This window comes from Rattus norvegicus, chromosome 16, assembly GCF_021556685.1.
Source record: "Rattus norvegicus strain SHRSP/BbbUtx chromosome 16, alternate assembly SHRSP_T2T, whole genome shotgun sequence".
Classification (NCBI taxonomy): Eukaryota; Metazoa; Chordata; class Mammalia; order Rodentia; family Muridae; genus Rattus; species Rattus norvegicus.
The window spans coordinates 18,918,506-18,935,856 of NC_141549.1; the positions used below are offsets into that span (position 1 = coordinate 18,918,506).

The 17,351-nt window shown below is 49.9% G+C and overlaps 1 long non-coding RNA gene across 1 annotated transcript; it reads left to right on the forward strand.

The window, feature by feature from the left end:
- Positions 1-1,134: 1,134 nt before the first annotated feature.
- LOC148000428 (uncharacterized) lies at positions 1,135-12,065 on the forward strand. The gene is made up of 4 exons (XR_015640278.1): positions 1,135-1,369; positions 6,375-6,458; positions 10,069-10,253; positions 10,351-12,065. It is a non-coding gene; the product is annotated as an uncharacterized LOC148000428 (long non-coding RNA).
- The last annotated feature ends 5,286 nt before the right edge of the window (positions 12,066-17,351 follow it).

The window sequence follows — 17,351 nt, forward strand, 5'->3', positions numbered from 1 at the left end:
TCTTCCAGAGGCCCTGAGTTCAATTCCCAGCAACCACACGGTGGCTCACAACCATCTGTAATGGGATCTGATGCCCTCTGCTGGTGTGTCTGAAGACAGTGACATGTACTCACATAAAATAAATAAATCTTTAAAATCTTTGGATGAAGAAGACAATAGCTTGCTTAGTATAAACAATGACTGGAAAGATCAGGCATGGTGGGGCAAACTATCATCCCAGCATGGGTGTGGTCAGCAGTTCCACTCCAGTCCTGTGCTAACACCTTCTCCCAGAGGGAGAGGCCCTGCAGCTTCCCAGCTAGCTGTGTGCAGGAGTATGGCTCTTCTGCCTGTGGGGCCCTGGGCTTTGGAGACATCATGTAGACAAGGCAGGCCTTGAACTCCTGGCCCTCTAGCCTCAGCCTCCCCGTGATGACAGAGATGGGTCTGATTTTGGTTCCAATACGCCTTGGTTTTTTTGTGTTTTGAGTCCTCCTGCCTCAGATGTACCCAGGACCTGGCACGACTTCCACAGGAGGACGATGGGCTGTGCTCCGCTCTCAATTTTCTTTTCTTTTTTTTTTTTTTTTTTCGGAGCTGGGGACTGAACCCAGGGCCTTGCGCTTGCGCTCTCAATTTTCTTAAAGTCCCGGGCAGGACCCTGGAGAGGAGGCAGGGGGGGTGGAGGCAGGAGGGCTGGGAGGGCACAGCCACTGCACCCCGCACCACAGCTCTGGCTTTCATTGGTCCAGCCCTGCTGGGAGTACCATGTTCTTCAGCTCAAGGACAGAGACCTCCAGGAAGGGTGGTCACAGGGAGGGCGTATTGTCATTTTCTAGTTCCCACTGTTGATCTGAGAGGGATCCTGGGCACGGGGCTGGGCTCGTAGTATTTATTTAAGCATTGTGTAAACACACACACCCCTTGCCCTGACCCAAAACCCTTTGTTTTCTCTCCTCGTTTCTTGGCTGCTGGGACTCAGGGTCTGTAGTTGCCAAGTGTCAGCCTAGGCTGGTCACATTGACCCTTAAGGTCCAGGTCACCCCAACCCTGACCTTCGTTTCACATTCTTACCTTTGTGGTGAGGTGGGTGGGGCTTCGAGGGGTAGATCACTGTGTGGGCGGGGCCTGACCTGGGCCTGGCTGACCCTTACCAGCAATGGCAAAATAGAAAGCTAGGCCAGTAGAGGAAGAGAGGCAACACTGGCATAAACCTGAAGCCATGAGCAGGGACAGCGAAGGTGGTGTCTAGGATCTCAGCCAGCCGGAGAAAGTGATTTACGCCTATCAACTTAGGCGTGGGAATGGAGTTTTCAGACTAACATGCTGTGCCCTGGGCCACTCCAGTGTTCCCCAAGGCCATGAGGAGGGCCAGACTGCAATCACCACAGTGGGTACCAATCTTTTGGATTTGGGTGGGCGCGGGGGTGGGGGGGTGGTTGGTGACCCAGGGTCTTGTGTAGTCTGGGCTGGCTTCACACTATGTAGCTGAGGGTGACCTTGAATCCCCTGCCTACTGTCAGTCCCAGGGATGACAGGGTTAAGCCTCCAAGCCTGCTCTGGAGGCAGATCTTTGAAGTTAAATTAATAGCTTCAGCGAAAATGGGGAATCTCGTGTGCTGCACTTGCTGGCATGGAAACCTTCAGGAAAGGAGGCTGGGGGAAGGCTAGAGAAGCCGACTCTAGGTGCTTTTGTGTGAGGAGTTTCGGCTGGAAGGCAGGCCAGCTGCCGTGTGTGTGTGTGTGTGTGTGTGTGTGTGTGTGTGTGTGTGTGTGTGTGTGTGTGTGTGTGTGTGTGTGTAAGTGTGTAGGCTGCTCACTCCTTTGCCCCAGGCATGACCTTGCTGTGTGCTAGCAGAGTGCCTCCATCCTGCCCCTCTCCCTCCCACTGTCTAGACAGCTTACCTTTGACCTCTCTACCCCTCGGAGTGTCTGAGCCCAGAAGTCTCCTCTGGGAACTTAAGAGACAAAGCCTTATTCTCTGTGTGGGAGCTGTGGGGGTCCCTATGCCAGTGCCAATGGCTTCTCAAATGCAGGCCCAGGCTGGTTGCCCCCCTCCCCAGCCTACCATCTCTCTGCACCCACAGGCTGGAGGGAACAAACAAAGAGAAGGGGTTTGGTATCCCCCCCCCCCCACACACACACACAAGAAGTACAGTGTCTGTGAGGAGAGAGGGCAGATGGCTCTTTTCCCTTTCTTTGTATGCAGCAGTAGGGGAACCAAACCATCTCAATGTCTGTGTCTGGGTTTGAAAAGCTAAATCTTGGGGCTGGGGATTTAGCTCAGTGTTAGAGCGCTTGCCTAGGAAGTGCAAGCCCTGGGTTCGGTCCCCAGCTCCGAAAAAAAGAAAAAAAAAAAAAAAAAGAAAAGCTAAATCTTGAGCAGCCACAGCCACTAAACATGCCTGTTGGTGGTGCCTGTGCCTAGTGTCAGGGACACTGGTCACAAGCTGTAAGGATTACATCATCCAGGCACTGGAAGTGGAGGCAGAGACTCAGGAGTTCAAGGCCAGCCTCCCCTACAGGTTGGGATCTGAGAGACTTTGTCTTAAAAAACAAAACATCAGGAAGAGAGTAAGAAAGAGAGGTGGTGGGGGGTTGGGGATTTAGCTCAGTGGTAGAGCGGCTGTCTAGCAAGAGCAAGGTCCTGGGTTTGGTCCCCAGCTGTGGGGGGGGTAGCTCAGTGGGGAGTCAGCTGCCACCAAACCTAAAAGCTGGGAGGTGAGCTGCCCCCTACCACAGGGCAGTGGTGGCGGCCAGTCTCCCTGTCACCCTGGAGCACAGCCTTCCTATCCCGGTCTGGTTCCGGAGACTTACAGAGCTGGGTTTAGAGGTTAGGATTTTGGTTGTGTTTTGAAGTTTTTTAGTGATTTTACTCTGTAGGCCTTGAAGCCCCTAAGCCCTCCTGCCTCTGCCCTCAGGGTAGAGGAAAGCTAGCCTGTGCTACCACCTCTGCTCTTCTTTTATAAAAGAGGTTTCACCAGTGCTGGGTGGCACTATTCCCTCAAAGCCCGGTGGGTGTGGCCCCACCCAGGGCAGCTACAGCCACACCTTAGGAAGTGCTTCCTGGTTGCCCTCCCCTCAGGGCCTGGCTGGTTTATGGGACCCCTCAGTACCTCAGGTATTTTATCCTCTCAACAGGGGCTCTTCTGCCCTCTGAGACCCTTCTTGCCCAGTGTGCCTTCTGTTTGACCCCAAAGCACCCACCAAACACCCTGATGGGTCTGGGACCCTGGGAATAGAAGGGAGAAGGGCCTGCCAGGTTGCACTCTGGGAAACTCCATACTCTTTACCCAGAAACCAATAAAGTTGTTGAAACCTGTCATTGTGCATCCAGTGTCACCCACGGGGGACTTACAGCAGGTTCAAACGACTGGGATCCCTCTACGTTCACCACAGCTGACTCTGACTACTGGCCTAAAGCTATCTTCCTACCTCAGCTCTCCTGGGCCTGCCGTCAAAGGTGTGAACCAACACCCCTAACTTCTTTTTGGAGTAGACTGGGATGGACCCCCAGCTTTATACAAACCTAGCATTATTCTAAGGGTCTGGAGAATCCCGAGGTGGAAGCCAGACCTCAGCTTCCCCATATCCTATGGTCCTCACTGCCTGAAATTTCTCTGGTCAGCTGATCCCTGCCTGACAAAAAGGAAGAAACGGGGTGTTTCTTGCCAAGCCAGGGCTTGTGACCCTGGCCTGGGAACACAGATTCCTGTCACCCTGTCACGCGCTGCAAACTTTTATAGTCATAGGAAGTCATAAACTAACAGTCAGCGGTAGGGACACAGGAAGGATTCCGGTTGGGTTTACAGGGGCCTGCTTACGTTCCCAGCTGGGCCATCAGACATTGTGAGACTTGGGTAGAAATGTGTGAAGGGCACCTGGGCCTCTATCAGAATAGTAAACAAGGGACCCCAAAACATTAGAAGTTCCCCAGGAGTCTCATACTGTAAGGAGGAAGGTGAAGCCCCGGGCAGTTGGAGCAGGAACTTAACTTGCTTCTGGCAAACTTTCCACACAGCTCCAACATCCGGTCAGACCATCTTGCTGGAGAGAAGAGCTGAGAGTGATAGGTTAGTAATGATGGAGGGTGTCCGTCTGGCTGGCACTGTGTGGCCAGGCACACTCTCCATCCATACTTAGCCCAAAGCCTCACATTAAGAACTTGGGGTGCGGGCTGGAGAGATGGCTCAGCAGTTAAGAGCACCCGACTGCTCTTTCAGAGGTCATGAGTTCAATTCCCAGCAACCACATGGTGGCTCACAACCATCTGTAAAGAGATCCGATGCCCTCTTCTGGTGTATCTGAAGACAGCTACAGTGTACTTATATATAATAAATAAATAAATAAATCTTTAAAAAAAAAAAAGAACTTGGGGTGCCTTGTGCCTCTGTGTCCCCCGCCCCCATATGGAATAAATCTTGGGCCAGTGAGATGGCCCAACAGGTGAGAATCTGAATTTGAACCCCAGTGAGTGTTGGGGTCACCGGGCACACAAGTAATGAGGAAAGGACATAGAACCTCAGAGATAAACCAAAAGCAACTGTTCACCATGAGGAAACGCTTCTCACTGGCTAGGGTCCTGAGGTCCAAAGGCCTGGACGGGCAGGAGCAGTCTCTTTTGAAGTGTAAACTAAAGAAATTTGTAAATGGAGGGCTAGTCCTGGGATGAGACCGTGTACAATGGGAGCTCAAGCCTGCTCTGCCAAGGCAGAGGTTTTCTCTGAGGTAGGCGAGGCGCTTTTTCTGAAGCTGAGAAGAGGCCAGGGTTTGAGGGTTTGCAGTAAAATGGAGTGCAGAACAAAGCCTGGAATTACCCTGGGTTCTTCTTGAATGCACAGAAGTCCTCTGCTTCCTGAGTGCTGGGATTAAAGGTGTGTGTCACCATGCCTGGCCAAGACCCTCTCTCAAACACAGGTTCACACTGTAAACTTCTGTATGACACTTAAAACCCCATTGGGAGGGAAAGGGCCACAAAGGGGACTTGTTTAATGTGATTGGCTGGAGTGGGATCGAGGGGGGACAAACAGTCTTCCCATGGACCTAAAACAGTCCTCCCTCCACCCCACAGTTCACCTTCAGGCGTCTGCCTCTGGAAACTTGTTTCCAAGGAGTATGCATCCTTTTCAAGTGTCTCAGACCTGCCCAGACATGTCCCAGGTGCCCAGGAACTGGAGTTGGGGCCAGATAGCCCTGGCCTCGCCTTGCGAGATACTGATAAGGGCCGTTGGGGGTTGCGGGAGGGGGGGCACAATAAAATCGAGCCAGAGACAGAGTTGGGAAGGCAGAGAGAGCAGGAGGATGTCTTAGACATTTATCTTAAGGATTTCATGACTTTTAAACTTTTTATATATGTATTATGGGTGTGGGTGCTTTGCCTGCATGGAGGCCAGAAGGGAACGTTGGATACTCAAGCTGGAGTTACAATGGTTGTGACAGTCCTAGTGAGGGCTCTAGCCAGCCTGGGGGCCCTTGTCTTCCTTTCCCAGTTACCCCTTGCTAATTGTTAGATTCCATTCCTAAGGTGAACCCCCAAGGTCTCTCCCCTTATCTCCCCTTATTGGGCCACTTCCTCCCCTGAGGCTGACCACCAAGGTCAATGCTACCAAATATGGAAGTCCAGCAACCAAAAGCCCCTTTGGCTCACCTAACTAACACACCCAATTAAAATTAGATCTCATATGAACCCAGGGGTTCTCCTTTATCACCATTTATAAACCTCCGTTTGCCTGCAGGCCAAGTCTGAGGTAAGGTCTGACTTTACCTAAAGGACACCAAGGGGCAGAGGGAGCCCTGTCAGTCGAGATGAGGATGTGGGATGAGGGGTGACCCAGGTCAGGTCTGGCCTGCTGTGGGTCTCAGTTTCCCTGATAACCACTGAGCATACATCTGCCTGCTGAGGTGTCGCTGAGTTCAGCCACAGCCCATTGCCAGCATGCACTTCACAGGGTGCACAGCAAGAGTACAGGAGTGGCCATGGGAACCAGGGTCAGGGAATGGGGGGCTGATGTTGGGAAATGCTTTGCTGAGGGTTCCAGCAGGAGGCATGTGGGGATCTGCGGCGACCGTTCCCCAATGGCCTCTGAGACAGGGGCTAGGCCACTTTCCCCAGAGTCTCTGCTGAGTCACCCACAGCCCGGGGAAGGAGTCTGATGGGCAGGCCCTGAGCTCCCTCCCTGCTGGAGAGCTCAATCCCTCCTAACTCCCAAGAAGTCAGCAGAGCCACTGAGAAGCAGTAAAAGTGCCCAGAAGATCCCAGAGCAGAAGCTCTCACAGTTTATTAGAGCAAACAGAATAACTCTTTTTTTACTCCAGGGGAGACATAATCTTTTACAGTAGCTCTGGCTTTCCTTTATGGCCCGTCGCTGATTTTTTTTTCCCCTTCTGTGAGACAGCTGGCTATAGACTCACTTTATTGCTGAAGATGACCTTGAACTCCTAATCCTCCTATCTCCACTTTGCAAGTTCTGGAATGACAGGTGAGCACCATCAGGACTGGTATCTGCAGTGCTGGAGCTGGAACCCAGGGTTTAAGGCAGACTAACACTCTAACAACTAAGCTACAAACACTCTAATAACTGAGTCACAAGCACTGTAACAACTGAGATACAAGCACTCTGCCCAGTGAGCTTCAGCCTCAGTCACGGCTCAGTTTCCCCCATTTGTGTGGTGCTGGGGAATCAGTACCCACCATCCCCAGATGACATAAATGTACTTTCTGGTATGAACAGAATTTTCTTCTTTTCCTAGTTGAATGCATTTTTTAAAACAGGAAACAATTTGGGATTTTATGACCAACCTTTCTGCGTCAATTAATGTGGTCATGTGAGGTTCTCCTTTGTGGTATTAAGGGCTGCATGATCGTAACTGATTTTCAACGGTGACTCACTTTTGAATTCCTGGGGTGATGGATCCTGGGTCCTAGGGACTAATCAAGCACACTAATCAGCACACAATGGTGCGCTGGTGGCTGGTTTAGGAAACCTGTATTGCTAGCGGTGGGGGCGTTGATCCACACCTCCATGCCACCCTGTCTTTCTTCTAGCTTGAAAATAAGAGCAATGATGGTAGTCCACACCTGTGGTCACTTGGAAGGCTGAGGCAGGAGGATGACCAGTTCTGGACCAGACTGGGCTACTTGCTGAAACCCTGTCTCAAATGAAATAAAAGGAAGAAAGGTAGTGGCAGCTTTGTTTGAGTTTCCCTCTGAAAAGAGTTCAGTCAAAGACTGGATATTAATTCTTCTGTAAAGGTTTTGTAAAATTCACCAGTAAACCATTCTTTTTTTTTTTTTTTTTTGGTTCTTTTTTTCGGAGCTGGGGACCGAACCCAGGGCCTTGCGCTTCCTAGGTAAGCGCTCTACCACTGAGCTAAATCCCCAGCCCCCAGTAAACCATTCTTATTTGAGATTTTTTTCCCACAGAGAGATTCTTGATTAGTGACTCCAGCTCTTTATTTATTATAGATCTCAAGATATTAGAAAAATGTTAAGACTCACTTGATTTGTAATTCTGTGTATATATATGTGTGTGTATGTGTGAGCCCAGGTACCTGCAGAGGCCAAGAGGGGGCACTGGGTCTCCTGGAGCTAGAGTTACAGGTGGCCAGCTACCTGACCTGTTGTTAAAAAATAAACTTGGGTCCCAGAGAGAGCTGTGAGTTCACCTAACTACTGAGCGATCTCTCTAGCTCCTCTAAGTATACTTTTGAAATTTCAACATTTCTGTTCTGTGAGACAGGTTCTCATGTAGCACAGGCTGCCCTTGAACTTAATGTGTAGCTAAGGGTGCACCACACTCAGACAGTGTTAGGGATTGAATGCAGTCCCTCCTGGATGTGAAGCAAGCACTTTCCCAACTGAGCTACAAGCACTCTACTGATCTATAAACACGTTACCAACTGAGCTATAAGCACATTACCAACTGAGCTACAAGCACTCTACTGATCTATAAGTACTTTCCCAACTGAGCTACAAGCACTCTACTGATCTATAAGTACTTTCCCAACTGAGCTACAAGCACTCAACTGATCTATAAGCACATTACCAACTGAGCTACAAGCACTCCACTGATCTATAAGTACTTTCCCAACTGAGCTACAAGCACTCTACTGATCTATAAGTACTTTCCCAACTGAGCTACAAGCACTCTACTGATCTATAAGTACTTTCCCAACTGAGCTACAAGCACTCTACTGATCTTTAAGTACTTTCCCAACTGAGCTACAAGCACTCTACTTATCTATAAGCACGTTACCAACGGACCTACAAGCACTCTGCTGATCTATAAACACGCTACCAACCAAGTTAGAGTTTCAGCCCAGGGTTCAGATCTTGATTATCAGCTCCAGCCCTGTATTTGTTTCGATACAGGCCTTGAGATTTTAGATTTGTTTATTTGTTTATTGTTTTGGAGACAGCCTGATTTACATAGAGAGTTCTGGGTGCAACTGACTGTCCCAGACCTCTCTATGTAAATCAGGCTGACCTCCAACTCACAGAGATCCACCTGTCTCTGTTCCAGGGTGTTGGGGTTGGAGGTGTGGCCACTAGGCTATGCCTGGCATTTTAGAATCTTGGTCTGTGATCCCAGCTCTATTTTCTAGAGCTTCTCAGGAAACCCTTCCCTTTTTCCCTGAGTCCTGTTAGGTAACAAGAGTTTCCAGGGCTGTGTCTGCTGCATCCTGATTTTTTTTTTTCCTTCCAGTCTTAGGGTTTCCCACTTTCTCACCTATAGAGTCGCTAGTGCTGGCTCCCTGTCTCCATGACTCTAGTTGTAACTCTAGTTATAATTTATGTTGTACATTTTCCTTCTCTTCAGTACTGGTCTAGCTGTCTGATGTGTGTTTTTGAGACAGGGTCAGATGTAGCTCAGCCTGGCCCCTGTCACTATATATAAGGGAATAACCTTGAACTTCTGATCCTCCTGTCTCAGCCTCCTGAGCCTGGCACCCTAGGCTTCCATTCCTACAGCTGTTTCCCCACACTGCCTGTAGGGTGGCTCTGCTGTGTCTCCCACAGGATCTTTAGAGTCTCCTCTCTCTCCTGGTTCTCCTTCCACTTCCTCTAGATAACAGGTCAGGCCACAGATTTCAGATCTCTTCTAATATCTGTGCTGTGTTACCTGTAACACCTGTGTGTGTGTCACCTGTAACACCTGTGCGTGTCACCTGTAACACCTGTGCGTGTCACCTGTAACACCTGTGTGTGTCACCTGTAACACCTGTGATACTTGTATTCAGTAACGTACATGTTTGTTGCTGCTGTTTTTGAGACGGGGTTTCTCTGTGTAGTCCTGCCTGGCCTGAAGCTTCCTATGTAGACCAGGCTGGTGTCCAACTCTCAGAGATCCTCTTGCCTCTCCGCTCCTCAAAGCCTGAGGATAAAGGCATGTACTACCACACCTGGACTGAGTTTGTTTTCATTCATAGTTAAATCCTTTCCAATCTACCTCATGATTTCTCTAGACCCTCCTTCCAGTGTCACAGCACTATTCAGGTATTGTGGAACGTTGTATTCGCTCCTCTGGTTTTTTTTTTCTTTTCTTTTCTTTTTTCGGAGCTGGGGACCGAATCCAGGGCCTTGCACTTGCTAGGCAAGCGCTCTACCGCTAAGCTAAATCCCCAACCCTCTCTGTTTTTGACACAAGGTCTCATGTAGGCCAGGCTGGCTTCAGACTCCCTATGTAGCTGAAGATGACCTTGAACTCCAGATCTTCTACCTGTACTCCAAAGTGCCAGGTGTTGGGTATGCACCACCATGCCTTCTGCTGGTTTCATTCAGTTGAAACCAGAGACTATATTTCCTATGATTTTGCTATTTTTAAATTTATTAGGACTTGTTTTATGGCCTAACTCGTGGTCACCCCTGGAGAATGTACTGTGTGCCCTGAGGAAGCGTAGGTGCTCCTCTCTGATACATGGGAGGTTCTGGATGTGTGTCAGGCTCTCACCTTGCGACTGTCTCTGTGACCACAGGGCCAGCTCAGTAACGATCTTCCGGGGAAGGGGAGGGGGAGGGGAGGGAAGGAGGGAGGGTGTTTCTGTACTTGGCTCAGACTTTGGAGTCTGACTCTCAGTGCTTTATTTTAGGCATGTATGAGCACAATTTATGGAAAACTTTCCTGGTGATCACTAACTCAGTTCTGTGTGCCCAATAAAGACACAGTAAACCAAAGCTGTAAAGGTCAGGTGTGATTACATCGAAGCTCTTTGTAAAGTACATGTGACACCTTCCATAAAGAGGGCTGCTATCTACTGAGGAAACCAAGCTCATGGTAAGGGTCTGGGGAGGGAGGGTCCAGTGTGGTCTCCTGCCAAGGTCACCAGGCTGTTAACCTCATCCACTCCTGCATTCTTTCCTTACATTCCAAGTTCCTGGAGCCTGCCTGTGCTTCCTACATCTGACTGGATATCGGTGGCCTCCTCTACCAGACTCTGACCCATGAAGAGACCCGAGAGATCCTAGCCTGAGCACTGACCTCTGAATCCACACATGCACCTCTCCACACAGTAAATATGTAAACATAAAAGAAAATAACTGGGGGTTGGGGATTTGGCTCAGTGGTAGAGCGCTTGCCTAGCAAGCACAAGGCCCTGGGTTCGGTCCCCAGCTCCGAAAAAAAAAAAAAAAAGAAAAAAAGAAAATAACTGATATACTGCTGAACCATGTGGGGGTGGGGGGATGTCTCCCAACTTCCAGGAGGCTGAGGTAGAAGGATGGTGAACTTGAACCCAGATTGGACTGTATAAGGAGAATCCTGTCTCAGTAAAACAATGCAAACACCAAGGCAACAACAATAGGCTTGGAGTTATAGATCACCACCTGGGAGGCAGTGGCTCTCTCTGTGAGAAAGAGGCTAGCCTGGTCTACAGAGTGATACCCTATGGCAGTGTAAACGTAAGAGGCTGAAGCCTTCAGTATGAGTAGAACTATTTATTTTCTCCCTCCAGGCCTGAGTGTGCTCTCAATAGAAGGCCCTAGTAACCGCGTATGTGTTTGTTTTTATTTATTTTTAATTAGGTGGGTTAGTTTGTGTGTCTGTGCAGATCAGTGCACTGGAGCCATGAGTGCAGGTGTCCTCAGAGCGTCAGAGTGCCTAGAAGTGTCAGATCTGCTGGGGCTGGAGCTGCAGGGGGTGTGAGCCACTTGATGTGGGTGCTGAGAACCAAACTCCTGTCCTTTGCAGGAGCAGCCAGTGCTCCTAACTGCCGCATGGTTCCTCCAGGCCCTAGCGTGCCTGTGGAGGATGAACCCGTGACCCCCCCTGCATCCGCTCTCCCGAGATAAAAGACAGGAGTGTACCACACCCTGTTTGCAATAACAGAGGATTGGCAAGGCCCTGTGCAGGCTAAAGTAAATACTTAGCTATAAAAACTCCACCAAGCCAGCTAGCTACAAGCACTCTACCCACTGAGCTGGCCTACAACTTACAAACTTTTCCCTTACATTTATTTGGCCTGGCGGAAAACTTGCCATGAAATAGATGTAAAGATCAGAGGACAACTCGCAGAAGTAGGTTCTTTGCTTCCACCGTGAGGTCTAGGGCTGAGTCCAGGTGCGCATGCGCAGTCCTAGCGCGCCATCTGGGCCGATCTGGTGTGTTATGAGGGCTGCGATGTCTACTGGTATGTACATTCACAGGTCCACGGTCGCAGACAGGATTTCAGGCCATAGAGGCTGTGCCCGGCTGGCTTTGGTCACGGATATTTCTGGTCCTTTTGCCCTGAGGAGTTAATGTTTCCACAGAGAGTTTCTACAAATGCCAGACGCCAAAAAAGAAAACAAATAAGAATATAAGCCTAGGGCTGGAGGGGTTGGTTCAGTGGTTAAGAGCACCGACTGCGGGGTTGGGGATTTAGCTCAGTGGTAGAGCGCTTGCCTAGCAAGCACAAGGCCCTGGGTTCGGTCCCCAGCTCTGTAAAAGAGCACCGACTGCTCTTCCAGAGGTCCTGAGTTCAAATCTCAGCAATCACATGGTGGCTCAACACCATCTGTAATGGGATCTGAGGCCCTCTCCTGGTGTGTCTGAAGACAGCTACAGTGTACTTATATATCATAAATAAATAAACGTTAAAAAAAAAAAAAAGAATGTAAGCCTAGCATGCAGGTTTCTCCGGTCTCTGCCAACCTTGGTGGCTTATTTTTTTTTTTTCTTTTCTTTTTTTTTTTTTTTTATTAACTTGAGTATTTCTTATATACATTTCGAGTGTTATTCCCTTTCCTGGTTTCCAGGCAAACATCCCCCTCCCCCTCCCCTTCCTTATGGGTGTTCCCCTCCCCACCCTCCCCCCATTGCCGCCCTCCCCCCAACAATCTAGTTCACTGGGGGTTCAGTCTTAGCAGGACCCAGGGCTTCCCTTTCCACTGGTGCTCTCACTAGGATATTCATTGCTACCTATGAGGTCAGAGTCTAGGGTCAGTCCATGTATAGTCTTTAGGTAGTGGCTTAGTCCCTGGAAGCTCTGGTTGCTTGGCATTGTTGTACATATGGAGTCTCGAGCCCCTTCAAGCTCTTCCAGTTCTTTCTCTGGTTCCTTCAACGGGGGTCCTATTCTCAGTTCAGTGGTTTGCTGCTGGCATTCGCCTCTGTATTTGCTGTATTCTGGCTGTGTCTCTTAGGAGCGATCTACATCCGGCTCCTGTCGGTCTGCACTTCTTTGCTTCATCTATCTTGTCTAATTGGGTGGCTATATATGTATGGGCCACATGTGGGGCAGACTCTGAATGGGTGTTCCTTCAGTCTCTGTTTTAATCTTTGCCTCTCTCTTCCCTGCCAAGGGTATTCTTTTTCCTCATTTAAAGAAGGAGTGAAGCATTCACATTTTGATCATCCGTCTTGAGTTGGTGGCTTATTTTCTGAGTCAATCTCAAGGCCTCGGACTCTCAGCGCTGCTCCTCGGCCTCCTGGGTACACACTCCCAGGGAAGACAGACTTTTGGGTAGCGGTTGTCTTTACCTCTTTCTACATGTTACTTTATCTGATGAGTGTTGTGTGCATGTCCGTGCTCCATGTGCATGAGCAATGCCCACAGAGACATGAAAAGGGTCTCAGTTACAGCCGGTTGTGACCGCCTGTGAGTGCTGAGAACTGAACCTTGGTCCCAGCAGGAGCAGCAGGCAGTCTTAACCACTGAACCATGGCTGAAGCCCCACTCTGAGGCTGGACTCTTCCATTTGCCTACATTGCTACCCAGTGAGCCCAGGGCCCCGCCTGCCCTGCAATTGTGTACTGGGTCCTTTGCTTCTATCCGTGTCTCCCTGCCCCACTCCCCTGCCCCCAGCTTTCAGTCCACAGAAAGCGTCACGCCCACAAGAGAAGGTACAGGGCCTGGTCTGAGAGCCTTTGCGTGATAGCTGTTGTGTAATTGGTAGAAACATGGGCCTTATTTTCATAGAGACGTGGGGGAGGGGCTGTCAGACATGTTGACGCCTTCCCTCTGCTAGGTAAGGTACCCTCCTGTGGACCCCGGTTCAATTTCCCCCTCCCACAAGTATAACCCCAGCTCCAGGGAGCCTGATGCTTTTGCTCTTGCTGAGACACAGACACGCATGAGGTGCACAGACATGTACACAGGACTCCAACATACACTGAAATAAAATAAACATAACCAACAAGCACCCTCAGCCTCCACCTTCTGATGTCTCCTTTTTTTTTTTTTTTTTGAGATACTATTCAGGCTGGCCTCCAACTCACTCAGTGTCCAAGGATAACCTTGTACTCCTGATCCCTGAGCCTAGCCTCCCTGGTGCTGTGGTGACAGGTCTTCAGGACTAATCCTGGTTTATGTGGTGTTGAGGATAGAATCTATGGCCTTGTGCATGCTAGGCAAGCACTCTACCCAGAGCTGTATACAGTGTATACAGTAAGAGGGGTATAGAAACGGCAGTATAGGGGTTGGGGATTTAGCTCAGTGGTAGAGCGCTTGCCTAGTAAGCGCAAGGTCCTGGGTTCGGTCCCCGGCTCCGGAAAAAAAGAAAAGAAAAAAAAAAAAAAAAAAAAAGAAACGGCAGTATAGAAACTGCCAAATGGCTGATTTGTTATGGGGGGCAGGTTTGTATTGTGGGCAAAGGAAAATATATCCAGAGGCATCAGGAAGAGTGCAGAGCAGAGAGAAAGAAATCTATCCCTGGCCAGGGCTGTGCAAGAGATCACGAGCTCGAGTGGGCAAACTGGCGATTATAAGGGACTCCTTTTGGGGACAGAAGACCCATTTTACAAGTTCTTAAGGAACCCTGGCTTTTGTCTACCAGCCAGAAGGCCTGTCTTCTATCCTGAGCTCATTTCTGGAGGGCCTGAGACTTAGAGCAAAGCACCTTTCCAATTGAACTATAAGCACCCTATCAACTGAGCTACAAGCGCCCTTCCAATTCAACTACAAGCACCCTATCAACTAAGGTACAAACACCCTATCAACTGAGCTACAAGCACCCTATCAACTGAGCTACAAGCACCCTATCAACTGAGCTACAAGCCCCGTATCAATTGAGCTACAAGCACCCTTCCAACTGAGCTACAAGCACCCTTCCAACAGAGCCACAATTCAAACTGAGCTCTAGGCCCTGTACCAGCGAGCTCCAACCTTCTATTTAGTCTATTTTGAGACAAGATGTTGTAGGTTAGGTACTATGCGTGACCTGGCTGAGCCCCAATCCTCCTTCCTCTCTTCCTAGGGGCTGTTTTTCTCTAACTGTTCACTCTTGCATGCCTGGGTGCTTTCACAGGAGCAGCAGGCAACAGTTCTTCCGTCTCCTCATGACACAGCATTTTCCCCCTCAGTGTGCCCAGCACAGGAGGAGTAGGCTCACACTCACGGTGTCCTGGCTGGAGGAAGGCTGGGCACTACAATCCCCACAGGGACAGTGGCTATGTCGCTCTGGGGGGACAGAGCAGGCAAAAGGGCCAGAGGACCAGTGTGGCTGGACTGTGGCTACTTTGTGGGTTCTTTTTTCTTCTATCCTAACACCAGAGAGGAGAGAGAAAGAGATAGTGAGGAATGGGGTGATCGTGTTAGACTACTTCCTGCTGGTTAGGGGCATTGAGTTCATTGAGGCAAGGTTGATCTTTGTGGTCAGGATATCTAATTTCTTTTTCTTGGTGTTTCTTCTTTACACAAAACCACGACCAACGACAACCAAAAACCTACTCTTGGACCCTAGCATTTTTATACCCTGTGAAGGGTCCCCAGAATTCCAAATGTCACACAGGCACAGACACTTATCTGCAGCTGCAAAACCAGACCCCTGCCAGGACACAGGGCAAATTCATGGTCAGCTGCTGTGGACAATCTGTGGGCTGGTCCCAGCTCACCTGCCCCAGAGTGTGGCCTTGGGACCCAGGAATGCTGTCTGTGGAGAGGAAGTCAGGAACCATATGTGGAAGCCGTCTGATCTCCCACGGCTGGGATTAAAACGAAACATATTCTTACAATATTTCTGTGGTTTTCAAAGAAACCAAAATTGTCACCACATGAGGGCACCAGCTTTGGAGGAGCCTGGCAGGCAGTGGTGGGCAGGCAGGATGAGAGTGCTGTTCTTTCTATGGGATAGAATATTCTAGAACCCAAGAGGGGAGATGTCTGCATTACATAAATAGTACATTTATGTGTCGTGTGCTTAAGAACAACAAAACAATTTCAGTAAGTAAAGCCATGCCTCAGGAAGTCAGCTCAGGATGGGGCTCAGTAGCAGAGAGAGTCCCCTCGACTGGAGGGGACTGAGGAGCAAAACTCTCAAGGCTTAGACAGGAAGGGGCACTGAAAGTGGGGCTTAAGAGATGAATAGAAATTCAACATGGAGTTTGCCCAAACCTATCTGAACTCTGACTGCCTGAAACCAACATCATTGCCAAGACTTTAATCACCTTAGTTAGTCAATCCTGGGCTAGCAGCGCCATTGAAGCCTCAGCTACTCCCCCGGAAGCAGAGATAATCTAGGATTCTGCTGACTCCCCGAGGTCATCATGGGAAGAGGTCAGCAGGTTACCCTGTCCTCTGGGGACTGTCATACATAACGTTTCAGATTGATCTGCAGGGGTCACAAGGTGCTGTCCTTGGGGCAGGAAGGCCAGTGCCTTCTCGTGTTCACGAGGATGGGGTTGGCCCAGCAGCTGGTCAGGGTCCCAGCCTGCTGAGGTCATGGTTGGCTGGAAGCCCACAATCAGGCCACCCTTACACGGCTCTGGCCCCGGGACCGGTTATGAGGTCATCAGCTGAGGATTTTGAGGAAAGAGGAGCCAAGTTGGCACAATGCCACATTCCAGAGTTTTGTGAACCAGAAATCTGTGTTTCAGGGGTGATGATGCTTATCAGAGGATGGGGGACCCTGTCTTGCTGTTGGAGAACATTCCATGAATAAAGTAAATGGCTGATTGATCTTGATCTTAAAGAGACAGTCGTCACAATGTAGGAATCGTGGAATGCTATATAGCAAGGAAGAGCTTGGCCGCTCATTCTGTCATCTTGACACCCAGGAGACCGAGGCAGGGGGATTATGGATTTGGATTCACAAAGTGAGAGTGTTATGGACCTGGAGGAACTGTCCCCTAGGCCTCTGACATACGTATTTCTGCCCCCAGATGACACCCTGAGACTTTGGACCTGGGTCTCCATCAACAAGCAGCTGTGAGTTAGAAGGGCATCAAGGTGCATAGGTGCATTTACTGAGCGCCTACTGTGTACTCAAGTCACATGGGCGTCTTTAGTTCTCTACCATAGCCTGTAGTGGCCCAGTTGGGATGAAGCTGGAGGTATGGCTGGTCACACAGAGCAGCGGCTGTGTGTTGAAGGAGGATGGAAGCCTGAGGGAGAGAGAGCCTAAATAGGAAGCCCCAGCGACTTTTTTGAAGGGGCCAATGTATGCTAGGTAAGTTGGGGCCCATCACAAGGAGACGCCGAGGGTCAGAGAGGCAACCTGGGCTGGCTGAAGTTGCATCTGCAGCCTTCAGGGTTGGGTGGGGCACAGAAGTGCTGAGAACATCAAGGCATGTCCCCACCATCTGCCTCAAAAGGTGGGCCCCAGGGCCACCGCACATGGCTCCCCCACCCCGTGGACCTGAGCAGCCGCTTGGCTCATTCCCATGCCCCACATCTGTGCAGCCACACAGCCTGTATTCCAAGAGACCCTGGGCCATCCCCCAGCCTCAGTTTCCCCACTTGTGACTCATAGGGGTCCTACCTCAACCTCTCATCTCACGCAGAGAGAAAGCAGTCTCCTAATCCCTGGCTTTTGCTCTGTAGTACAGAGAGGCTGAGGAACTTGCTCGAGGTCACATGGGACCATCGGATAGTCCCTCAGTTTGTATCGTGAGTCCCCTGCACCGCCCCCCACCCCATACTCCCACCCTGGAGATGTAGACGACAGTAGCCTTTCACAG